This window comes from Chiloscyllium plagiosum, chromosome 17 (assembly GCF_004010195.1).
Source record: "Chiloscyllium plagiosum isolate BGI_BamShark_2017 chromosome 17, ASM401019v2, whole genome shotgun sequence".
Taxonomy (NCBI): domain Eukaryota; kingdom Metazoa; phylum Chordata; class Chondrichthyes; order Orectolobiformes; family Hemiscylliidae; genus Chiloscyllium; species Chiloscyllium plagiosum.
This window is the reverse complement of record NC_057726.1, coordinates 71,829,305-71,857,008: the sequence shown is the minus strand read 5'-3', so window position 1 is coordinate 71,857,008 and position 27,704 is coordinate 71,829,305.

The window sequence follows — 27,704 nt, the reverse complement described above, 5'->3', positions numbered from 1 at the left end:
TTTTCACTATTCCCATTACTAGTGCAGAATATTCTCTAATTCGGATTTGTCATAATTTGGTCAGGGTCCATGATGCCATCTTCTGTCAAGTCCTGCTTCGATGGATAGGGAGTTTATTCTTATCTCAACTCAAATTACATTGGAAGATCCCTTGAAGGAATAAAGAACAAAAGATGAGAAGATTGTTTCATTTAATAATGTCCGCAAAATTTTCAAAAGTAAATTGGCACGGACTTTTGATTCTGTCCGAAGATTGGTAATAAGACTTTTTGGTTAAGATTTTGAAAGAGGGGCGGAAAGAAGATCCACTTTGTATCAGTATTGGCCAAAACCATTCAGGTCACGGTGCAGCAGACAGTTGGAAATATATTATTGTCTGTAGCTTTTGGAAATTGATCATTCCAAACTCATCATTCACTGATGACAGAAATCAGCAACTTTCAGCATCTAGTTGAGAGCAAAAAGCGGAAGTGATGGTCAGGGAAAGTGGGACTAATAGTGGAATTGGAGTGACATACAGTGCGGAAAGTGTTAAAGTAGATGGTCAGTGGAAGCGTCTGTAGCAGCAAAAGGCAAGGAGAAAATGTGGCTGAAAAGGTATCAGTGGCAAAGAAAAGCCTGCATTTGGAAAAGTGAGATTGATGGACAATCAAAAGCACTGTTCAGGAAATCTGGGGTCTGGTTTCCTTTGAAAATTAAGAAAAGATTTCTCCTATTTTTTAAAATTAACACTAGATTCTTGGTCATATTGTGCATTCACTCTGCATTTCTGAATGTCCATCAAGTGCACACAACATTTTCTTTTCTCCCCAATGCCTTATTTCACTTTTTAAAACAATATTCAGAACGGTGGTTGTTTCTTCTATTAATTTGCTTCCAACTGAACCGAGAGGTGAGAACGAGAAAATTGATCTTCTACAGAATGTTTAACTGTAGAATTTAATGCAACCTTTATTCTCATCGCTCTAGCTCTTTCAAGCAAACTTAACGAAAGAGTCTGTGTCCATCCTGAAGATGAAAAAAGATCTTCAGATCGGACTATTGCAGTGAATGACATAAAGAATAAGCTGCAGGTGCGCATAAAACGGATTTGTTACAATGCACAGTGCCAAAAGCTTGTCTAAAGTTAATGATGTACTAGCTTATGCATAATACATTAGATTAGATTACTTACAGTGTGGAAACAGGCCCTTCGTCCCAACAAGTGTATAACGACCCTCCGAAGAGCAACCCATCCAGATGCATTCCCCTACATGTTTCCCCGGGTACAACAGAGTGTTACAAGGGGATATAAATTTAAGGTGAAGGGTGGAAGGTATAGGGGAGATGTCAGGGGTGGGATCTTTACCCAGAGAGTGTTGGGGCATGGAATGCGCTGCCCGTGGGAGTGGTAGAGTCGGGATCATTGGCGACCTTTAAGCGGCATTTGGGTAGGTACATGGATGGGTACTTAATCTAGGTTAGAAGTTCGGCACAACATCGTGGGCCGAAGGGCCTGTTCTGTGCTGTATTGTTCTATGTTCTATGTTCTATGTTCTAATAGATGATTGTATGCCATTGTTTAAACCTGTACCATCTTTATACCATGTACAGTGAAGTAGAGATCACACTTTCAACCCCTCCCATATCTAGCAACAGGCAGCAGACGGTATAATAGAGAAATGTATGAAACTACAGAAATCGGTTCCATATCTGTGGTGAAATGTACCTCACACAGCTTTATTCTGTCTGTCTGTAAACAATGATTGCAGCATTGAACACAGTAAATGTTAATAAGGTGGTTGCGGAAAGTATGTGGATCAGTTCAGAATTAGGGGGCATTGTAAGGAGATGTGAGGTGAAGAATTTTCTCTCAGGAGGTAATACAGTCTTGGAAGTCTCAGAAGGCGATGAAAGAGGGGTCACTGAGTATTTTTAGAATGTAAGTAGATAGATTCTTGTTAGACAAATGAATCAAGGGTGCATGAAGAAATGGAACTTGAATCAGAAACTAATCTGTTGTGATCTTCTTGAATAGCGGTGCAGGCTGGAAGGATGGTATGCTCATATGATGTCCAGTTCACATTGCCCCTGTGGAAACTCATTGTCCAGTGAAATTTCCATATCCTTTTGTTTGGCAACATAAAGGATGCTATTTGAATCTTTGGATCCATTATAGCTTCTTGGTCAAGCTATGCAATTAATCCAATCATGCTGTTTCTACTTAGCCCTGTAAAGGAACCATAGTACCTTGAGAGGGCATAGCTGGCAGTGCAATGCTAGAGGCCACGCTCATGGACACAAGTTCTAATCCCAACAGGGCTCCTGCTGTTTAAATTCTATTAACAAAATATCACCTTGAAACCCTTCAGCCAGAATGTGGTGAATCTGTGGAATTCATTGCCATAGAAGGCTATGGAACCCTAAACACTGAGTATATTTAAGACAAAGGTTCTTGATTAGTCAGGCAGTCAAAATTTACAGGGATAAGGCAGGAGGATAGGATTGAGAAACATATCAGCCATGATCAAGTAGTGTAAGAGACTAGATCAGCCCGATGGCTGAATTATACTCCTTTACCTGATGGTTTTATGGATTATTAGCCCTAGAAAGCTTGTTTGTAATGTAGTGAGACATTTTGATTGTCAAGCTGCAAATCCTCCTAATGCCTCTGGTAGCACGTGGTGCAAGTAGCTAAATCTCCTGGACTGCTCTCCCACAGAGGAAAACTGCACACCATTCCAATGATTTATGAATTAATGGGGATTAATCCAGGAGAAATTCATGGCCCAACCCTCAGAAACAAGGATGGCAGAAAACTCAGACAGAGGCATGTGTCAGTTATAAATAATTTTACCAATTTTCACTGCAATATTGTCTGCCACTGACCTCATGACAAATTGCTCAGATTGTAGTTTCTGTGTTGTCTCCAACATTTTAATCTTGTAAAAATGATTAATTTAAGAGCAAACAATAACATGATACCAATACAGCTCGAGCACTATCAGCCTGGATAGAATGGATGCGTCGAAGATATTTCCCCTCGTCGGTGAGACTACGACCCAAAGGCACAGCCTCAGAGTGAAGCGATGACCATTCATAACTGTGATGAGGAGACATTTCTTCAGCCAGAGGGTTGTGAATCCGTGGCACTGATTTCCATAGAAGACTGTAGAGGCCACGCTATTGAATATCTTTAAGACAGCGATAGCTTGTTTTTTTTTAAATTGGTAAGAGGATTAAAGGTTACTGGTAGTGGGTGGGGCAATGGAGTTGAGAAACATGTCATCTATTATCAAATGATGGAGCAGACACAATGGGCCAAATGATCTAATTGTACTGGGGAAGAGTGATATTCATCATTTAAAATACTGTGATGCATTGACATAGAATTGAGTATTCTGTCATTGGATTATGGGTGTATAGTTCTTGTGTGTATTGAGTGTGGCAAGACAGTTTTTAAGATATTTTATTTAAAATAGTGTGGTATATAAGATAGTATTTATAAGTTGTAATGATAATTATGACGATCTGATTATAATTTATTGTGTTTGTAATTATTACGACATAAGGTAAGCTCTTCTGCTTAATTTAAACGAGCAACACAGAAAAGACTTATCCCATGCAGTAATTTGTCAAAATTCGAGAGGCCAAGAACTATTTAAAGTAAAAATTAACAACTTTATTTCTTAAAGTATAACAGGAATAATCAATGAACAATTATTTACAACTCCTTCCTCTAACTTATCTTTTACCTTACCTCTCCACAATACTAGTCCGATAAATCTCCTAATTAAGATTTATAAAACAAAACTTCTGAACTCAAAACTAGACAGCATTTCTTTCTTCTTTGTATTTCTGTCTCCTTTTCTTCTTCTTGGGAATTCTGCTTCACTGATTACTGTTTGATAAAAGTACATTTAAGAGAGCTATTTTTCAGGCAGATTTTATATGCTGGTAGCTTGGCAATTCTCCTCTCAACTGTTAAATTTTCCCTGGTCTTAGACCCTCAAAATATCAGATTGTGTCATTGGCTTTTAAGATTGTCAATATACTCATTTCAAACTTGATTGGGGGTGGGTGTTTTGGGGTATAATTTAAACTGATTGGCCAATTTGATTTTGTTTTTATCTCCAGGTAACCAGCTAATCAATGTTACATTACATCTTTTTTCAGATCATTTGGTGCTGTCATGTAGTTTTTGCTAGCTTTTAATTCTCTAAAAGGTACAGTACATCCACATCTTCATAACAGTAATATTAGCTCATCTGTTTTGAACGCTATTGTGCTTTCAGATACATAACCTTTAGATTTCCTTTCAATGCTTTGGAATGTCTATCCTTATCTGTTAATGTACGCTAAGACTTGTACTTTGATCTCCTCCTTGTCATGGTCCATTTACAATTTCCCATTTAATGCCATTCTCTGTTGCCTTGTCCCTGGTCTTTGATTTGCAATATCCCTCCAAGTTGCTTTCCTTGCCTCACTGTTTGCTTTAAAGCTCTCTTCACGTCCCTAATTATGTGGCTTGTGATAGCACTGTTCCCATCTTTGTCCAGTTTTAAACCATCCTTGTGGCATGGACCCTTCTTTCATCAGTATTTGTGCCAGTGCTCCAAGAAATAAAATATACTTACATTTCATAGTATTTGGGATTTGCGTTCATTTCTTTAATTTACTAGCGTTGTTCCAACATGCATGTGGCTCAGGTAATATTCCAGAAATTATTAACTAAAACATTGCTTTAATTTGGTGCCCACTTTCTTGTTCTCACAATGCTGAATGTTTTTCCTTTATTCTGCCTATAGCCTTGTTATCTCCACGATCACAATGACAGGATTCATATCCTCCCACTCTGTGTCTTCAGTTATGAGCAGATGTCCTCATCCCTGAGGCAGGACGGGCAAGTGACCTTTATTGGGCAGCCTCCTTTGCTGCAGGATATTGCATCAACAGCCAGTCCCCAACATCATTCCATTGTCTGCAGTCATCATAACATAAGCATTTGCTATCCCAACTTGAATGACTTCCTGTATCATGGTGTAATGGTCAATTATCTAATCCACACAGCATCCTGTGTTACAATCTGTAACTAACTGGAAGCTGTTGCATAGTTGCAGAGGGTGAGTATCTTACTCTCCTGTCCCACTCCTGTTCAACTGCCTCGCTTGCAGTCACACAATCACTTCCCAGATAAGCCAAAGAACAAGACACGATCTTAAAAGAAATGTACCCACTTCATTGCAAAGGTGCGCAAGTAACCTTCTAACTCTGTGTCCCAGCAATTGTAGTTTGGTCACCAGGCCATAAAACCTGATTTGGAATTATGCCAGTTTTAAACCCTATTGCAGTGATGGGTGTCCTGGATCACATTGTTGTCCAGTGGATCCCACATTCCACAATCACAATATGCCTCATGCTTTGTACACTAATTAAGTTTGCAATGACATAATTTATGAATTAATGCCTGTTATCAGAATTACTAACATTACATCTTAAATCTCCAAAGCCAATAACCTTTATTTCTTTTGAATAAGATAAACATACAATTTATTATTTATCAAGATCAAACACTATGATCAATCGTCATTATTATTGCTTGTGAACCTTATTTTGAATAACTTTCATGCATATTTTCTAAAACAATTTGAATATCCTCGAGCAAAATATCCAGCAATGAATTATTGATTTGCTTTCCTAAGATGTCAATGTTTGCTTTCTCTCAGAACATACCTGATCTGCTCCTGGTCACACTGGGTGGGGCAGCTGTACTGAATTATGCTGACTGCCTCTGGTTTTCCATTCAATTGACCCTCCAACTGACATTGACTGACTATCTGTAAGCATGATAGAAGTAGAAACCTTCTGAACATTTAGGTAATAGTTAATGGCAAGTCACAGAAGGCCATGGCCTATTGCTGGAAAATAGGTGGTTGTTTTTGAACTGTACAGACACACACTGTGCTGCAGATCTCTCTGACTCTATGGATCCCCTTTTTGCTCGCTGTTAGAACCAATAGGGATTGCTCCCGTCCTGCTGCTCTAACAAATGCAGCCTGTGTCCAGAACTTGTTTTTGCAGACCTGACTTTCTTCAGGTAATATTCTCACTTTCTCCTCTAACTCGTGCTTTCTATCTCTGGATCTTCCTCTCAATTGCTGCCATAATTCATTGCCTTTTCCATGCTTGCAATAAATTTTAATAAATCTTTTCCGAGAAGATCAAAATGAATTCTGAAAGTAACAAAAATCAAAGAAGTCTTCATAGTTTGATAGCTTTGAGAATCAAACTGAAAGGGTATTTCACAACTATCTTTAACTGCTCTCGGAACTGACTCTGGGTCACTGTGTAGATGCAAGTGTTTGTGCAGGTACTGAGGAGCTGGAGCAGGTATGCAGCTGTACCCATAGACGCTGAAGGTGGAGATAAATTGTACACAAATGCAATTCGCTGATGGATGAAACATGTAACATTGCCCATCCATTGCCCATCCATAACAGGATGAAGCTGCCTGAGATTGCAAAGAGTAAAATGATGGACTTTCTGCGCCTTTCCATCTCTGGGTCATGGGGACCCTCTCTCTCTGTTTCCACCCGGAGTCTCCTGCGGGCTTTACTTGCCATGAAGATGTGTCTGACTGTCAGAATGTTAAAGAGAACTATCAAAAGGAATGGGACTAAAGGAGTTAGAAAGCGATGGAGAAGTACATATGCAGTCCAGAAGATTGAAGTGTAATATTCTGGTTTTGTAATGCAAAACCACTCCATGTTATTGAAGGTGTATTTAGCTCTGTATTTGAAGAACCAGGGAATACTTTCCAAACAGCCCAGTACACTCACTGTTCCAATAACCACATGTGCTGTTCTCTCAATACAGTATTTTGTTCTTAGCTTCTTACAACAAATAGCCACAAATCGATCAAAGGTGAAAGCAACTGTGAGCCAAACGGAACAGACTGTGGTGACAAACATAAGGACTTCTACCAAACTACAGACAGGAGTAATATCCAGGAAAGAAACTGGAAAGTAAATAATAAACCATCTCAACATTACGTCGGTGATGACGACCAGAAGATCTGCAGCAGCCATTGCCACCAGGTAATGACTGACACTTTTGGAGAGTCCACAGGTTCTGTGTGACAGGATTGTGATCGCCAACAAGTTAACTGTTAAATAAAAGGTTAAAATTACTCCAGAAGTACAATGCTATAGTTTTACAACAGAAGTGTTAATTTTGAGCACATGATATGTGAAAATACCTTTTTATTGCATATGTGTCCTTAGTCAGAAAAATTAAAATGCTTATATTTAATTACAAAAAAAACCATGAAAAGTAAATCTTTAGAAATAGATGTACATTGTTTAGTGGTTCAGATATCAGACACATGAAAATAAGAATGTTCAGTTGACCAACTTAATTGCATTACCGAGAGAAATACCACATTTTTTCCTGGATTTTTCACTGGTCAGATAATTCTTTCTGAAGTGTGGATAGAGATTCAGTTTGAGACCTTGTTGAGTCCCCAGGATCAAAGACTTAGAGATTGATGATTCCACTGGAAATTCCCATAAGCCTGGAATCTCTTAAAACCTTAGTTTATCTTGGAGACTTTAGGGGGTCCACCTGTAGTTAAGGAAATAATGACTCAAGAAACATTAGGCTGTTGAATACCTAATCCAAATCCTGAGCAAACTAATTGACTGAATTCACAAATTACAACATGCATCCACAACTGCCCCATCTCCATACGTGTGTGTGTCTGCCACATGCCCATGGTGACAGACTGACATGTGCACACACCCTACAGAAACCTGAGAGCCTGAGTCTACATCTACTCTCTTAACTCTGGGATCCAGCATACCTCAAGACACAGCTCCCGCATCCCCCGAGATCTCACCCCTACCCTCCCCTGCTGCCTTCTCCAATATCTCCCATACTTCCCTCAGATGTGTAGTGCATTATCTCCTGATCTCAATATACGCCACACCATACTTGAGACTTAACAATCTCTGACCTCCAGAACCAACAGGCTCTTGCTCCAGACCTGACGTCATCACACCACCCCATCAGTTATCGGAATCTCCTTCCTTACTATCTTTAAAAAAATGCTACCCAACTATCGTTCACAACCCTGTTCACTTTAACTCTGGGCACCTGATGTACCTGGCACACTACCTACCTTGCACCCCATGTTCCTGACAATTCGCCTACCTGGCACCCTGCCCTGTGCACATAGAATCATAGAATAATACAGTATGAAAACAGGCCCTTCAGCCCAATATGGTCCATGCTGACCAAGGTGCCCACTCTGACGGTTCCAATTGTCAGCATTTGGTCCATTCCTTCTTTAACCTTCCTGTACATGGACCTGTCCAAATGATTTTTAAATGTTGCTATTGTGTCAGTTTCAACCACTTTGTCTGGCAGCCCGTTCCATAAATGCAACACACTCTGCGAGAAGAAGTTGCCCCTCAGGTCCTTCTTAAAAAATTTCCCTCGCACTATGTCCTCTAGTTCTCAATTTCCTTTCCCTGGAGAAAAGACTATATGCTTTCATCCAACTATGCCCCTCATGATTTTATGCACCTCAATAAGGTCACCCCCTCATCCTGCTATGTTCCAAGGAATAAAGTCCTATCCTGGCCAACCTCGCCCTATAACTCAGGCCTCCTGGTACTGACAATGCCTTGTAAATCTTCTTTGCACTCTTCTTACTTGACACCTTTCCCCTATATCTATCTAAAACTTTACCTACCTGGGAACCTACATCCTCTTCACTTGATACCTACCTTACCCGTGTTCTCGAGTCTGGATCTGTCACTGCTCTCTCGTCCACCTTGGTTTGGTCAGAAACTGTGTCTAGTATGTGCATTGTTGTTTTGTATTAAACTATTATGTACATGGTAATAAGCATCTTGCATCAGTGATTTACTCATTTACTCCATTCAAAGCTGTCAAACACAATTTGCTTTTTCCAGTTTTTCTTCAAAACATTAGACCATCCTCTGAAGGAATATCTATGGGAATATGATCAATACTCAGTTTAATGGCTGTGTCCTCTCTTTTTGATGTGGCAACAACTTGCTTCAGTCTTTCAATTTGTTGTGATGTGCATTATTCAACAGTGATGGACAACTAACTGTTGCATCCATTGAATATCTGCAATTATTCGTGACAATTTCACCACCATTTTTGATTGCATAATAAGCTAACAGCATGGCTTGTAATTTCTTGGATTAATATCACAATCTAATCAATGAGGCCGGAATATACTTTACTTCCCTCTCAGGTTGAAAGTCAGTTAGTTAACGTTGTCTGTAGGCCTGGTTTTCAATGCAGGTGTAATGCCAACAGCATTGGTCCAATTCCTGGACCCATCAGTCCTCTGGTGCCAAATGTATACTTAAAGAAAATTGAGAATACTTGGCCATTTACTGAGTAGTCATCAACCTTATTTCACTGACTGACCTGGATCCATTTGAACTGATCTTAGAGATTAATAAACTTTAAGTAAGCCAGCACATCTGACAGCAGGACTTTACCAGTGCTTTTCAATTATTGTTGTTAATTAGTAAACTTCATCACTTATTAACCCTAATCTGCTACAACCAAGCCAAGAAAATCAAATGCCTTATTAACACTCTTCTCAGTTTATTTCCCATCTTTAAAATATATTTTATATTTCCGTTCATTTCTCACCATCCAGGATGATTCTAACATTGTACAATTTGTTTCCAATTAACTGATCCCATATTTTCTACTTAAGACCATTTGAATTGAATTTATTTTGAGGGAACATTGTGATATTAATCACAAGCAGTTCTATATCTAGCCCAGCCTGAAACTAAAACACTCATACATCATCTTTCTCTGTGCTCTCACAGCCACTGATGCACTGCTGTCATGAATGTCAGCTTAACTGGTAAATAGTTTAGTCATAGTATTTTAAATAATTTTCAATTATTTGAAACAAGGTTGTCCACAGGCAGTGAGTGAGTCAATTAACATTCCAATAATTATATTTTGTGATAAGCACAATATTAACTTGTTAAAATAAAACATCATGGTTTTATATTCTTAAATATAACACAATGGTCAACAATAAATTTACCAACGACGTACATACATTCTTAAAAATCAACATATTACTGGCTCATTACAGATTTTGTATTCAAGAGAGAAGCAAATAATTTTGCTTAAAAACTTGATGCCATTTTATATTCTGACACAGATTTGAGCAGAATTTGCTGCTGTGTACAATTTATGCACTGCAGTCAAAGCAGAAATATGTATCTAATTACACAATGCTGAAGAGGTATTAGTAACTTACTGGGTATTCCAATAGCCCCAAGTACAGGGCAATAAATGAATTCAACATCAGCGAGTGTTGGAAACAGATTGAATGGATACTTCATACTCAGATGAAAGCGATAAGACCAAGCTTATCTGGAATTGTGATCATCATCATCATATATATAAAAGATGCCCTCCGGGGGGAAGAATTTGGCTGGATGATTATTGATATTAGTTACAGTTCTTTTAACAAACATATCTGAGAGAGACAACTTGCATCAGAATAAACATTAATTCTGACTTAGAAGGATTTAATGATTGAGAGAAAGAAAGATTACTTGAAGATTGGGCACACTGAGGTCATGAGTAACAGAGTGGGGGTGTGTGAAAAATTGTGATCCTTTCTTTGATTTAACCTCTACAACTCAACATCATCTCAATATCAGATGGCTCAATTATTTCTTATTGTCATTATCACCATTACCAAAATGAACAAACGAGCCAATGAAGAGTGAGGGTACAATTAAATTCCTCGAAAGAAGGGACAATCACAGAGAAAAGCAGAGATATTCCATGAAGCAGAAAACAGGGTTCCTGAAAGTTGGAGTTCTGTGAATGAATAAACATTTAGAGTTTATCATGAAAAAAAAAGGACTCAGACAATAAAAAATCAGTTCTAAACACATTACAGAACCAAGTCTAACACAGGAAATACAAGAGAAACATTAAACTGAGAACAAAAGAGACAGATATCGATCAAGAGAAATGATTGTAAGAACACTTCTGACTTTATATGTTGTATTTAAGAGTTCAGGAGCAATGGAGTAACTGCTACTTTGCAATTTTAGTGACCTCGTTATTGACAGGACATTTATGCCATAGTGCAACTTCATCAGAATTTTTGAACAAACTTTGGTTAATCGGCTTATAGACTGGAACTTACCAGTTTGGATGAACAATGGGAGTGGCTTTTATTCCAGAATGTTGTTCATCCAATCGACTTTTGGATATTTGGTTGAACTCCCAAAGCAAAAAGCTCTAAGCCTAACACAAAAGTGGAATACAGCAGATGCTGGAAATCTGAATTCGAATCAGAAATTAGTCAAAATCACTCTTGAGGTCAGTTATATTGTGTGGAGAGAGAAATACTTAAGATTTCAGCTTAATTACTTCTCAAAGCGTTTCCAGCATTTTCCATTTTTATAAGCACTAACCCTGAACAATTTGAAAAGCTTGGACAGAATGTTTGCACATTTTCGAAGCCAATGGAGCTCTAGTAAAAGCTGTAAAATATTATCCTTTAATCAACAGTTGTTATCACTGTGATGTAAGTGCTCCTTTCCCTTTCTGATGAGAACAAGGCATTGGGTTGAAACAGGAGGACCTTCTGAACCAACGCTAATGTCTTGTTGCCACTTCACCCAGAGTGAATATCATTCTCAAAATCAGAATCATGTTGAATTGCTGAAAATCATCAACACCAATTTCTGCCTTTGATATCTGTGTTGCTGATTTCACAGCTTCCTGCTCATTATCTGCTTTCATCAGAATGGTCAGTTTTGTGCTGAATTGTTCTATTGTTCTGGCAGCGTGGAGACCAGAACTGTCAATATTCCACACGTGGCCTCACAAAAGTTTCTACAGCTGCAACATCAATTACTAATTTTTATACTCCATGAACCAACCAATAAAGGCAAGAATGCTACACACCTTCTTGACCACATTATCTACTTCTGTTGCCATCTTCTTCATCCCTCTGTATATTAATGCTTCTAAGTGTTCTGCCATTTACTGTAGACTTCCTTCATGCAGTAAACCTTCCAAAAAGCTATACCTTGCATTTGTCCAGATTAAAGTTGACATTGATGTATTGTTGTTACCCAAAATTATCTGGTCATATGGGACATATATCAACCTGGTCAGAGTTCAGCCATGATCTCATTGAATGGTGGAAAATGACTAAAATAATTTTGAATTATGGGAAATTGGAATGTCAGGAAATAGTAAGGACCATAGACAGATGTTAAAATATCTACAGGTTTATACAATTGAAAATAACAGCTAAAGATAACATTCATCCTCAGATTGTGTGACATTGCAATCAATGTCTCCGCAACAGAAGGTACAAAGGGTATCCTTAGAATAGTTGAAAAAAGGGTGTAATATGAAGTTGAACTCCAAATAATCATAAATCAACTGAACAAACAAATTTGGAAATAGCTAATCAGCTTAAATACGGACAAGTTCCTGACAGCAGGCTTAAATGAAATGAAATGACTTTAGAAATATCTAATGCATTTGTTACAATTTTACAGAATTTTCTAGATGTTTGAAAAGATCCAAAGGATTAGAAAAGTACAAAATGTACACTTCTGCTCAAGCCAGGAGAGAGACAGACAGCAGGGAACGATAGGCTAGTTAGTCTAACATCAGAACATGCTTGAATCCATTGTTCAGGACATAGCAGAACATTTAGAAAAGTCATAATACAATCAGTTTAACAAGGAGGATTGGTGAAGGGGTAGTAGTAAATGCAAAATATATGGATTTCACTTTTTTAATTCACTTCTGGGATGTGGACATCACTGTTTGGCCAACATTAATTGCCTGTTCCTTGTTGCCCTTGAGAAATGGTGGTGAGAGGGCTTTTTGAACAATTGTAGTTCATATGCTGTAGGTCAACCCATAATGACCTTATGGACGAAATTCCAGGATTTTAACCCCGCAATAGTAAAGATATATTTTCAAGTCAGGATGTTGATTGGCTAAGAGGGGAACTTGCAGGTTGTGATGTTGCCAATGTATATGATTCCCTTGTCCTTCTAGATGGATGTAGTCATGGGTTTGGAAGATGTAGTTTCAGGTTTTTTCGTGAATGTCTTAAGATAGTGCATACTGCAGCTTCTGAGCATCGGTGTTGGAGGGAGTTGATGCTTGTGGATGTGGTGCCAATTAACCAATTTGCTTTCTCCTCGATGGTGTCAAGCTTCTCATGTGTTGGTGGAGCTAGTGGGGAAATTTCTATCAGACTTCTGACTTGTACCAGTAGATGGTGGGCAGGCTCTGAGGATTTGGGAGTGAGTTACTTGTCACGCTATTCAAAGAACAAAGACCAAAGAAAATTACCTTTGACCCTCGAAGCCAATTCAAATGCTCCAACTAAACCTGTTGCCTACTTTCTAAGGACCTGTATCCCTCTGCTCCCTGCCCATTCATGTAGCGACCTAGATACATCTTAAATGATGCTATCGTGCCTATCGTGGTGACCAGAACTGTATGCAATATTCCAAATATGGTTGAAACAAAATCCTATTCAAATGTAACATGACCTGCCAACTCTTATACTCAATACCCTGTCCGATGAAGGAAAGCATGCTACTTGTGTGGAATGATTTTTCTCGTTACTTTTCAGCTCCAGCCTGGATATTGGTCAGAGCATATTGCATTTCAATATGATCCACTTCAGCCTTGGGCGACTGTCTGTGTGGAGTTTGCACATTCTCCCCGTGTCTGCGTGGGTTTCCTCTGGGCACTCCAGTTTCCTCTCACAGTCCAGTGATGTGCAGGCCAGGTGAAGTGGCCATTCTAAATTGCCCATAGTGTTAAGTACATTAGTCAGGAGTTAATATAGGGTAAGGAAATGGGGTTTGGTGTGTTAGTCTTTGAAGGGTTAGTGTGGACCTGTTGGGCCGAAGGACCTTTTTCCATACTGTAGGGAATCTAATCTAATCTAATCATTATCTGAGGAGTTGCAAATCTGTTGGACAATATGCAAACATCAGCAATCATCCCCACTTCCAATGGAGGAAGCGTCCTTCATGAAAAATTACTACCGCATGTGCACGTTTGCAGGTGATGGTTAGCATGGAGAGAGGATGTCAAACAAACAGTCAGCACACTTGAGACAAACTCAATCTTATCGATATTAATGACTTGGATGAAGTGACCAAGTGCTTTGTCGTCAGATTTGCTACACATACTGGTTGGTTAGAAAATACTTTGTGAAGATACAGAGTCTGTAGAGTGATAGAGATAGGTTAAGTGGCTGGATAAAATTTATGAGATAGAGCATAATATGGGAAAATGTGCAGTAGTCAACAGATGTTAGGGGTAGATTCTTTACTCAGTGAGTCGTGAGTTCATGGAATGCCCTGCCAGTAGCAGTGGTGGACTCTCCCTCATTATGGGCATTTAAACGGGCATTAGATAGGCATATGGAGGATAGTGGGCTAGTGTAGGTTAGGTGGGCTTGGATCGGCGCAACATCGAGGGCCAAAGGGCCTGTACTGCGCTGTATTTTTCTATGTTCTATGTTCTATATCCAAAATGTGCAGGTTAGGTGAATTGGCCATGCTAAATTGCCCAAAGTGTTCAGGGATGTGTAGGTTAGGTGCATTAGTCAGGGGTAATGTAGGATAGTAGGGCTGGCGAATATAAATGGCTTTATCAAATGGTGTTAAGGGGAATCCAAAGAAATTCTACAAAGACACTAAGGGCACAAGAGTAACTGCAGACAGAATAGGGCTCTTGAAGATCAGTAACCCTGAGTATGTGGGAAACTGCAGGGTGAGATACTGTACCCGTATTTCACGTCAGTATTTACTGTAGAGAATGATAATTAAGCTAGAGAACTTGGAAAACTAAATGGTGATATCTTGAAAAGCCTCCACAATACAGACGAGGAGATGCTGGATGTCCTAAAATGCATAAATGTGAGTAAATCCCTGAGACCTAACATGGTGTATCCCAGAACTTTGTGGGAAGCAAGGGAAGTGATTTCTGGGAACTTGTTGATATAGTTGTATCATTGATAATCAGAGATGAGATGCCGGAAGACTGGAGGGTGGCTAACGCGGTGTCATTATTTCAGAAAGGTGGTAAGGAAAAGACAAAAAGTATAGACTGGTGAATCTGACGTCAATGGTTGGTAAGTTGTCGAAGGGGATTCTGAGGGGCAGATCAACATGCATTTGGAAAAGCAAAGATTGATTAGTGATAGTCAACATGACCTTGACGTGTGGGAAATGGTGCATCACTAACTTGATTGAGTTCTTTGAAGATGTGATAAAGAAGGCAGAGTGGTGGATGCGTTCTAAATGGTTATCAGAAAGGTGTTAGAAAGGATTCCTCTTGGTAGACACAAGGTTAGATCAGCGACCAGCAGGGTGCCTCAGGATTGGTGCTTGGTCCACTGCTTTTCATCATTTGGATGTGAATATAGGAGGAATGATTAGTATGCTTGCAGAAGACACCAAAATGGATGGTGTAATGGACAGCAAAGAAGGTTATCGTCAAGTATAATGGGAGCTTGATCAGATGGGCTAAGGAGTGGTAGACTGAGATTAATTTAGATTAGTATGGGATGCTGCACCTTCGTAAGGTAAATCAGTTCAGGACTCCTACACTTAATGCTAAGGTCCTAGGGAGCGATGCTGAGAAAAGAGATGTTGGAGTGCAAACTTCATAGTTCCTTGAAGGTGGAATCACAGGTAGACAGGGTAGTGAAGGAGACATTTGGTACACTTGCTTTTATTGGTCCATGCATTGAGTATAGGAGTTGGGATGTCATGTTAGGACTATGCGGGACATTGGTTAGGCCACTTTTAGAATGTTATATCCAATTCTGGTCTTCCTGCTACAGAAAATATGTTGTTAAACTTGAAAGGGTGCAGGAAATGTTTACAAGGGTATTGCTGGATTTGGAGGGTTTGACCTACAGGGAGAGGCTAAGTAGACTGGAACTGTTTTCCTTGGAATGTTGAAGATGGAAGTGTGACCTTCCAGAGCTTTATAAAATCACAAGAGACATGGATAAGGTAAATAGCCAAGGTCATTTTCCCAGGATAGGGAAGTCCTATAGGGCATAGGTTTAAGGTGAGAGGAGAAAACATGTAAAGGAAAATAAGGGACAGCTTTTTCACCCAGAAAATGCATGTTTGTAATGAACTGTCAAAGGAATTGGTGGAGGCTGGTACAATTACAACATTTATAAGCCATCTGGATATGTACATCAATGGTTTAGAGGGATATGGGGCAAATTGTGGCAGACCGGAGCTCCCAGGCACTGCCCATTTCAATTCCCTTTCCCACTCCCTTTCCGACATGAGCATCCTTGGCCTTCTCCATTGCCACAACAAATCACACTGCAAATGAGAGGAACAACACCCCACCTTCTGTCTGGGCAGTCTACAGCCCGTTGGACTCAACTTTGAGTTTTCCAATTTCAACTAACTTCCTATGCAATCCCTGACTTCCTTCCCAGCGCCTCCCCCTCCCTTCTATTGCTCGCTGCCTCCAACCGGATCCATTACTCCCATTGACCAACCAGGTGTTACCCTCTACGTGTCTTCACCTAACCCTGCTTCACCACCCTGCTCCCTCCACTCCCTTTCTCTGCAGCTCCCCCTACACACACCCCCAGTCCTGAAGAAGAGTTACACCAGAAAATCCACTTCTCCACCTGCTGATGCTGCCTGCCATGCTGTGTTCTTACAGCCTCCTGCCTGTCTAATTTGGATTCCAGCATCTGCAGGTTATTTGTCTCTAACCAATCCTGCCATCCCAGGAATCGATTGGAAAGCCTTCCCTGCACCTTCTCAACAGCAAGCACATCCTTTTGCAAATAAAGAGACCAAATCTGCAGACAATATTCCAGGTGGAGCCTGACCATTGTCCGAAATAATTGCAGCAAGAAATCCAGTACTACAATCCTCTCACTCTGAAGGCCAACATATAGTTCAGTTTTTTTTACTGCCTGCTGCACTTGTGGGCTTAATTTCAGCGAATGGTGCAAAAGGACACCAGGGTCTCATTGCAAATTCCCCTCTCAATTTGCAGTCTCTCAGATAACACTCTGCCTACATATTTTTGCTGCCAAAACATTTGACCTCACATTATACTGTATCTGACATGTATTGACCCGCTTACTCAGTTCTCCATGTCACACTGTAACATCTCTGCATCCGGCTCACAGCTCACCCTTCCATCCACGTTTGTATCATCTGCAAATCTTGAGCTATTACATTCAGCTCCCTCATCTAAATCATTAACATCTATTGTGCATAACTGGGGTTCTAGTGCCAAGCCCTGTGTTACCCAACGAGTCACTGCCTGCCATTCAAAAAAGGACATCTTATTCCTACTTTTTGTTTTCTGTCTCGAAACAGTTTTCTATCCACCTCAATACACTACCCTCAATCTCATGTACTTTGCTTTTATACATTAATCTTTTATGTGGGACTTCATCGAAAGAATCTTGGAAGTCCAAATAAACCAGATCCACTGGGTCCTCCAATAAACTCTATTGGTTACATTCCAGAAGGATTTCAGTAGATTTGTCCAGCATGATTTCCCTTTTGCAAATCTGTGCTAACTGTATCACATTTACAGTGCTTTCTATCTTCTGAGCTATAATGATCCTCACAACGGACTCGAGCATTTCTCACTACTGAGATGTTTACGATCCCTGTTTTCTCTCTTGCTCCCTTTTTAAACAGTCGGGTTGCATTTGCTATCCTCCAGTCTGTAGGAACAAAAACAAAATTTGCTGGAAAAACTCAGCAAGTCTGGCAGCATCTGTGGAGAGAAATCAGAATTAACATTTTGCATTGAGTGATGCACAGTTCCTAGGAAGGTTCACTCAACCCGAAACATTAACTCTGAATTCTCTCCACAGATGCTGTCAGACCTGCAGAGCTTTTCTAGCAATTTCTGTTTTTATTTTTGATTTATGGCATCTGCAGTTCTTTTACTTTTTTTTTCACCAACCTGTAGGAACTGTTCTAGAGTCTAAACCCTCAAGGAAAATGACTACCAATGTATCTATTATTTCTAGGGTCTCTTCTTTAAGTACAGAGGAGCCTCGATTATCCAAACATTGATTATCCGAATTTTGAATTATCCGAACAAGATTGAAAGGTCCCGATGCTTGGCTAAACTGTATTATCCAACATTCAATTATCTGAACTGTCGAATATCCGAACAAAATACTCCCCGCCGGTGTCATTCGGATAATCGAAGTTCCTCTGTACTTGGGATGGAAATTATTGAACCGTGGCCCTTTTTCAGCCCCTTCAATCCCATCAATTTCTCGAACACAATTTCTCTACAAATGCATATTTGTTTCAGTTCCTCCCTCGTACAAAATTCTGGGCTCCGTCTCATTTTCCTATTTCATATATTCCTCGTTCCACATTACAAATGCACCAGTTTATAACTGTAAGTTTCTACCAACAGTAGTTTTTAATCTCTTTCTCCTTACATGCCCATAGAAATTGCTACAGCAAGCTTACTTTCATTCTCTATTTTCCCCTTCTTAATCAAACCCTTAAATCTCCTTTGCTAATTTCTAAACTGTTCCCGATCCTCAGGACTATTGCTTTCCTTTGCCAATTTGTACGTCTGCCTTTTGCATCTCATACCCTCTACCTTCCCCCATAAACCACGGTTTGGCCATTGTTCTCTTTGTTGTCTTGCACCAATCAGGAATAAACAATTTTTCTGGTTCACCCATTTGTTCCTTGAATGTTTGCCATTGCCGCTCAACTGTCATTCCTTTCCGTACACATGGCAGATGGAGTACAATGTTAATAAATCTGAACTCATGCTTCTTGGTAGGAATAACAGTAAAAAGGACTATTACTTGAACGGTCAAACATTACAGAATACTGCTGTGCAGCAGGACTTGGGTGTCCTTGTGCATGAATCATAGAAGGTTGGTTTTCAGGGGCAAGAGGGAATTAAGAAGGCAAATGGATTTTTTTCCCTCTTTGCTAAAGCGATTGAGTTTAACAGCAGGGAGTTTATATTGCAGCTGTATAGGGTGCACCTTTGGTCTCCTTACTTGAGAAAGGATATACTGGCACTAGAGGGGGCGCAGAGGAGGTTCATTAGGTTGATTCCAGAGTTGAGGGGTTTGGTTTATGAGGAGAGACTGAGCAGACTGAGATAATATTCATTAGAATTTAGAGGAATGAGGAGGGATATTCTAGACGCATATAAAATTACGAAGGGAATTGATAAGATAGAAGTAGAGAGGATGTTTCCATCTGACAGGAAAATAGCCTCAAAATTGGGGGGAGCAGACGTAGGACTGAACTGAGAATGAACTTTTTCACCCAGAGGGTTGTGAACCTATGGAATTCCCTTCCCAATGAGGTAGTTGTGGCTTCCTCAGTAAATGCTTTTAAAGCCAAGATAGATAATGTTTTGAACAGTAAAGGAAGTAAAGATCATGGTGAGAAGGTGGGTAAGTGGAGCTGAGGCCATGAAAAGATCAGCCCTGATCTTATTGAATGGCGGAGCAGGCTCGAAGGGCCGGACGTCCTCCTCCTGCTCCTAGTTCTTTCCCAATTCATGTAAGCTTTCCCAATTCATCCTCGCTAAGTCATGCCTCATTCCATCGTAGTTTCCCTTATTAAGATTCAGGGCCCTAGGCTCAAAATCAACTCCCTCACATTCCAACTTGATGAAGTGTGCACCTGTATGTGTGTGTATCTGGACCAGATCGATGGCAGTGGGCCAAGAAGATCACTCACCACCACCTTCTCAAGGATACTAAGGAGTGGGCAGCAACTCCTGGCTTTACCATGGATGCCCTGATCCCAGAAAAGGATGAAATGAATATACTGAGGCTACTTGTGAAATCAGCCCTGCATCCTATGGAACATTCTACAGATATTCACATATATGCTTTGCAGAATTTCCTTTTCTCTCTGCCTTATATTTCTGTGATCCAAGTCCACAATAGGTATTCCTGCACTCTATTCTTTTACCATTTAATTTCAGGTCTGTTTGTTCAGAAGACTGTAAGTAATATCAATCTAATTACATCCTTGGAGAATTTGGTTGCAATGAATATAGACACTTTGAGCTGGTGACAGTTTCAAGTCAAGTTTGGAATATTTGATACGGAAAATGAAGTATCCTTTCAGTGTCGTACCAATAATCCCTGACATTGATGTCATTTTCTGCCCTGTGCTTGTCGTTGTTGCAGTATCTGGTAAGTAATATCTGCCCACATTTGTGTAACTGGTCAACCATTTCTGTTTTGAATGTAATCAATAATCTGGGCAAGAATGGTGCTCAAAACAATACCACTAATGAGAATTGTTTCTCTTCCTAAACTGTTCATTCAATCTTACTTCAACATTTTTCAAAATCAGCTGTGAACTAATTGTGAAACTTGTCAAATCTAATGTAGTAAATTGACAAAATGGTCCAACAGTGGAAATACTCGATGGTGATTGATTAAACATGGAAACATGAAACTTTGTGAATAGAGCCAACGTGTAGCATGTTTCTTTACTAACTGAAGACAAAAGATTGGGAGACGTGAATGATAAAGGAACATGATGGAGTTCATAATTCAGGGATCATTGGCAATTGTTTTATTGTTTGGTGGTGATTATGCTGAAAAGCAATTTCCACTGTTTGGAGATTCCTGCCTTGGATCACAGAGATCAGTGAAGTTAATACCATAAATTACTTCGTCATAATCTTATCCATGATCTCCAGACTCAAGTCTGGACAACTCATGTTCCTATCTTCTTATGTCTTCAACAAACTATTCACCATTACTTTTATTCTCTCTTGGATCATGGATGTTGCTGGCTGGCCATTGATTGCCCATCCATAGTTGCCATTGAGAAGGTACTGATAAGCTGCTTTTTTGAACCACAACAGTCCATGTGTTGTAGGTAGACCCACAATTGTGAGTTCTAGGATTTTGACCCACCAACGCAGCAGGAAAAGTGATATGTTTCTAAGTTAAGATGGTGAGTGGTTTGATCATGGACTTGCAGGTGTTAGCATTCACATGTATCTGCTGCCCTCATGGCTCCAGATTGAAGTGTTCGTGAGTGGTGCTGCCTCTGGATATAGGACATATCTGCCTGCATGGTATCTTGTAGGTAGTACATACTGCAGCTACAATGTGTTGGTGATGGAAGGTGTGAATGCTTGTGGACGTGGTGCCAGACAAGGTATCTGCTTTATCCTGGCTGGTGTCAATCTTCTTCAGTGTTGATGCAGCTGCAACTATCCACGCAAGTGGATAGTGTTTCATCATACTCCTGCATTGTAGATGTTAGACAGGCATCGGGATTGAGGAAGTGAATTACTCAGGGCAGTATTCCAAGCATTTTATTTGCTGTTGCAGCCATTATATTTCCAGTGTGTCCAGTTGAGTTGACAATAATGGTAATGCTATTAGAGTCAAAGAGTTATAGAGATGTACAGCATAGAAACAGAATCTTCGATCCAACTCGTCCATACTGACGAAATATCCTCAAAGAATCTAGTCGCGTTTGCCAGCTTTTGCCTATGTCCCTCTAACCTCTTCCACTTCATGTATCCATCCCGATGCCTTTTAAAAATGTTGTCATTGCATCAGTCAACTCTACTTCCTCTGGCAGCTCATTCCATACACCCACCACCCTCTGTGTGAAAAAGTTGCCCCATCAGTCCATTATAAATCTTTTCCTTCTAACCCTAAACTGATGCCCTCAATTTTGGACTCTCCCACCTCGGGTTAACACCTTGTCTATTTACCCTATGCATTCCCCTCATAACTTTATAAACCTCAGTGAATTCACCCATCAGCCGGCGATGCTCCAGGGAATATAGCCCCAGTCTATTCAGCCTCTCCCTATAACTTAAATCCTTCAATCCTGGCAACATCTTTGTAAATCTTTTCTGAACTCTTTCAAGTTTCACAGCATCCTTCCTATTGCAGGGAGAACAGAACTGCCCACAGTATTCCAAAAGTAGCCAAACCAATGTTATGTACAGCTGCAACATGACCTTGCAATTTCAGTACTCGATGTATTGACCAATAAAGGCAAAATTGTTTCTAATTGGAGATGGTCATTGAATGGTTACAGTTTACTTTGCACTTCTGAACTTATATTGATCATTGATCAGGAAGCTGAAGATGCTTGGGCCAAGGGCATTACCCTGACGAACACCATCAGACCATAAGACAAGGGAGCAGAAAATAAGCCATTCAGCCCATCGAGTCTACTCCACTACTCAATCATGGCTAATAAGTTTCTGATCCCCATCCTCCTGCCTTCTCCCATTAACCCTTGATCTCTTTGACAATCAAGAACCTATCCATTTCAATCTTACAAACACTCAATGAGCTGGCCTCCACAGCCTTCTGTGGCAGGGAATTCCATACATTCACCATTCTCTGGCTGAAGACGTTTCTCCTGATCTAAAATGTCTTCCTTTTACTCTAAGTCTGTGGCCTCAAGTCCTATTCTGTCCTCCCAATGGAAACATCTTTCCAACATCCACTCTGCCAAGGCCATTCAGTATTCTGTAAGTGTCAATTAGGTGCCCCCTCATCCTTCTAAATTCCACTGAGTATAAATCCAGGGTCCCCAAACATTTCTCATATGATAGGTTTTTTAGTCCTCAGACCATTCTCATGAACCTCCTCTGTACACACTCCAGGGTCAGTACATCCTTCATGAGATACGGGGCCCAAAACTGTGCACACTACTCCAAATGTAGCCTGACCATAGCCTTATAGAGCTTCAGATGTACATCCCTGCTTTTATGTTCAAGTCCTCTCACAATAGCTAACATCATTGTATTTGCCTCTCTGACGACTGACTCAACCTCCAAGTTTATCTTAAGAGATTCCTGGACAAGAGCTCCCAAGTCTCTTTGCACTTTAGACTTCTGAATTTTCTCCCCATTTAGAAAATAGTCCATGCCTCTATTCTTTCTACCAAAGTGCATTACCTCACACTTTCTCACATGGTACTCCATCTACCACTTATTTGCTCACTCTCCTAACCTGTCGAAGTCCTTCTGCATCCTCCCCATCTCCTCTATGCCATTTGTCCCTCTACCTATCTTTTTATCATCTGCAAACCTCGTCAGAATGCCCTCAGTTCCTTCATCTAGATCGTTAATGTATAAAATGAAAAGTTGAGATCCCAACACTGAGCCTTGCAGAATATCACGAGTCATTGGATTTCATCCTGAGAAGGACCCTTTTATCCCCACTCTCTGCTTTCTGACAGGCAGCCAATCTAGCACCTCACCTCTAACACCATGTCCCCTTAGTGCAACACCTTGTAAAAGCCCTTCTTGAAGTCCTTGTTGATAACATCCATTGTCTCTTCTTTGTCTAACCTGCTTATTACTTCCCTAAATAATTCTAACAGATTTGCCAGGCATGATCTCCCCTTGATGAAACCATGTTGACTGTGCCCGATTTTAACATACACTTCCAAGTACTCAGAAATCTCATCCTTCACAATGGATTCCAGGATCTTACCCACAACTGAATTTAGGCTGTTCGGTCTGTAATTTCCGGTCTTTTGCCATAGTCCCTTTTTAAACAGGCGTGATGTTCCAGCTTTCTGGGACCCTCCCTGATTCCAGCAATTCCTGAACGATCATCAGTAATTGCTCCACTATCTCTTCAGCTATCTCCCTTAGAACTCTGGGGTGTAGTCCTTCTGGTCCGGGTCATTTATCCACCTTCAGGCTGTTCAGTTTTTCTAGCACATTCCCTTTGGTGATGGCAACCATACTCAGCTCTGCCTCCTAACTCTGTTGAATCTTTGGGAAATTACTTGTGTCTTCCATTATGAAGACTGACATGAAGTAATTATTCAGTTCCTCAGTCGTTTTGCTGTTCCCCACTGCAATCTCGCAATTTTCCAGCAGCTCAATGTCCACTTTTCCCTCTCTTTCACCCTTTATATAACTAAAGAAACTCTTACCATCTTCCTTTATATTATTGGCTAGCTTACCCTAATATTTGATCTTCTCCCTCCCTTTTTCTTTTTTTGTTTCCCTCTGTTGGTCTTTGCAAGATTCCCAATCGTCTGGTTTTCCCCAACCCTTTGCAAATATGCTTTCTCTTTTGTCTTTATGCTATACCTGACTTTCCTAGTCAGCGATTGTTCCCTCATCCTCCCTTCTTTTTCCTCGGGACGAATCTCTGCTGTTTCTCCTGAATTACTCCCAGAAACTCCTGCCATTGCTGTTGCACTGCCTTTCCTGCTCGGCTCCTCTCCCAGTCAATTCTACCCAGCTCCCCCTCACTGTTGCCTTTATTCAGCTGTAATACCATTAACTCTGATTCTAACTCCTCCCTCTCAAGTTGCAGAGTAAATTCAATCATGTTATGATCACTGCCTCCGAAGGGTTCCTTCACCTTAAGCTCCCTGATCAAATCTACCACTATTGCCTGTTCCCTCGTGGGCTCCACCACAGGCTGTTCCAAAAAGTCATGTCATGGATGTTTCACAAATTTCTTTTCTTACAATCTACGACCAACCTGATTTTCCCGTTCCACCTGCAGATTGGAATCCCCCATGATCACTGTCACTTTGATTTTCCTGTACATCTTTCTATCTCCTGGTGTATCTTGTACCCCAGTTCCTGGCTACTGTTTGGAGTCCTGTACATAACTCCAACTATGGCTTTTTTACCTTTGCCATTCCTCAATTCTACCCACACAGATTCTGCACTATCTGACCCACGTTGTTTCTTATTATTGATTTAATTTCAATTCTTACTCAGAAAGTAAACCCCACCCCCTTTGCGCACCTACCTACCTTTTCGATCGGATATATATCCTTGAATATTCAATTCCCAATCCTGATTCCCTCATGGCCCTGTCTCTGAGATGCCCACCACATCTTACCTGCCACTTCGATCTGTGCCATAATCTCATTTCCCTTATTCCTTACAATGCCTGAATTCAGATATAACACCTTCAGTCCTGTATTAACCGTCCTTCTACTCATTGTCATTCGTTTGTCCAGTGTGCTTGAAGTTTGATTGTTAACACTTTTCAAACATGCTGCCCTCATTGTTTTAATAACCTCTCCTGAGTTCTGCATTCTTACCTCTCCTTTAATGTGTGTTTTCTAATTTCCCCGAGAATTGAACCCTCCTCCCCCTCCCCCAATTAGCTTAAAACTCTGTCCACTGCCCTAGTTATATGATTCAGTTGGACTCTGGTCCCAGCACGGTTCAGATGAAGACCATCACATTGGAACAGGTGCCTTCTTCCCCAGTACTGATGCCAGTGTCCCATGAATTCAAACCCTTTTCTCCCACACCATTCTTTAAGCCACACATTTACCTGCTTAATCTTATTGTCCCTCTGCCAATTAAATCGTGGCTCAGGTAATACTCCCTTAGCAGAACCTCGTGCCCTTGTTTGTACCTACGTGGACCACGACCACTGGATCTTTACCCTCCTACTCCAAGTTCCTCTGATGCCCAGATGAGATATCCTGGACCTGTACCCGAGCACCAGGCAGGCAACCTCTCAATCCTGGTCACAGAGAACAGTGTCTTTGCCTCTAACTATACTATCCCCAATTCCATAAACACTTCTTCCTCTCCCCAACTTAACTGGCTCTTTGCACCACAGTACTGTTGTCACTTGCCTCATCATCTCTGCTGTCCCCATTACTGTCCACAGAGGGAGAAAAACTCTTGAACTTGTTGGACAAGGAAAGAGGCTGAGACTTCTGCATCTCCACCTCCTGGATCCCACTACCTGCTTCTCCCACAGCCATACCCTTCTGTCCATGACCACTGGCTGAATCGAGTAGTTAGTCTAAAGAGTGTGACTGTCTCTGGAAACACAGTATCTCGCTAACTCTCCACCTCCCTGATGTGTTACAATGTTTGAAGCTCAGACTAACTCCTCGACTCTGAGCCGGAGTTCCTCCAGGAACCAACATTTAAAACAGACATGGTCACTGGGAACCACAATGGGGTCCACCAGCTCCTACATCATGCAGAAACAACACATCACCTGACCCTCCATCCTTATTTTATTTGAATGGTTTTGAATTTATTTCCTTTTAAATTTTAACTGCTTCTGCATCTCTGCTAAAGCAAGTTGTAACCAGCAAATAAGTTTCAGAGATGTCCTGGAGCTGAGATGATTGACTTCCAACAACCTCAATCATTTCCCTATGTTCTAGGTATGAACATAGCCAGTGTAGAGTTTGTTTACAGATACCACCATTGATTCCAGTTTTGCTTTGGCTCTTGATGCCATACTCGATCAAATGCAGCCTTGATGTCAAAGGTTGTCACTCTCACCTCACCTTTGGAATTATGCTCTTTTATCCATGCTTGAAGCAAGGCTAGGATGAGGTCAGGAGCTGAATGGCCCTGGCACAACCCAAACTGAGCATCGGTCAGCAGGTTATTGCTGAGCAAGTGTTGCTTTATCGCACTATTGGTGACATCTTCTATCACTTTTGAAAATGGACTGATGGGGCTATGATTGGCTGGGTTTGATTTGTTCTGCATTTTGCATGCAGGACTCACCTGGTGAATTTTCCACATGGTCAAGTAGATGTCAGTGTTTGTAACTGAACTGGAACAGCTTGGCGATGATGAGGTTCTGATTCTTTGGACGATGCACTGCCTCCAAATGTTTTTTTAGATATTGGGTGGAATGAATTAAATTGACTGAAGACATCTGTAATGCTGGGAACCTCTGGAGCAGGTCGAGATAGATCATCTACTTGGCATTTCTGGATGCACATTGTTGTGAATACTTCAGACTTACCTTTTACACTGATGAGCTGGGCTCTTCCATCATTGAGGATGGGGATATTTGTGTCGACTCTGACTTCTCCAGTGAGCTGTTAATTTTCCATTACAATGCACAGTGGCTCAGTGGTTAGCACTGCTGCCTCACAGCGCCAGGGACCTGGGTTCGATTCCACCCTCGGGTGACTCTCTGTGTGAAGTTTCTGCATTCTTCCCACATCTGCATGGGTTTCCTCCGGCTATTCCAGTTTCCTCCCATAATTCAAAGATGTGCAGGTTAGTTGAATTGGCCATGCAAAATTGCCCAGTGTTCACGGATGTATGGGTTAGGGGCATTAGTGAGAGTCAAATGTTGAGTAATAGGGTAGGGGAATTGGTCTGGATTGGTTACTCTTTGGAGGATCGGTGTGGAATTGTTGGGCTGAAGGGCCTGTTTCCACACTGTAGGGATTCTATTATTACTGCGTTTCTATGATTACTGCATATGGTACAACGCTGGAGAGCTTAGATCTGTGGCACTGGTTATGGGATTGCTCAGCTCTTTCTCTCACTTGCTACTTATCCTGTTTGGCACACCGTTAATCCAGCTTGGTACCTTCACCAGGATGACAACTCATTTTTATTGATGGTACGACTCCTAACATGCCCTCGTGCAGTCTCAATTGAACTAGGGTCAATCCCCTGGCTGGATGGAAATGGTTGAGTGGGGTAAATGCTAGGCCATGAAGTTCCAGTTTGTGTTAGAGAATGATTCAGCTCCTGTTGGCTCTTAGCGCCCAGACTTGAGTTGCTAGATTTGTTTGAAGTCTGTCTCATTTAGCATGATGATGGTGCCACATAACACGCTGGAGGGTATTCTCAATATGAAGGTGGAACTT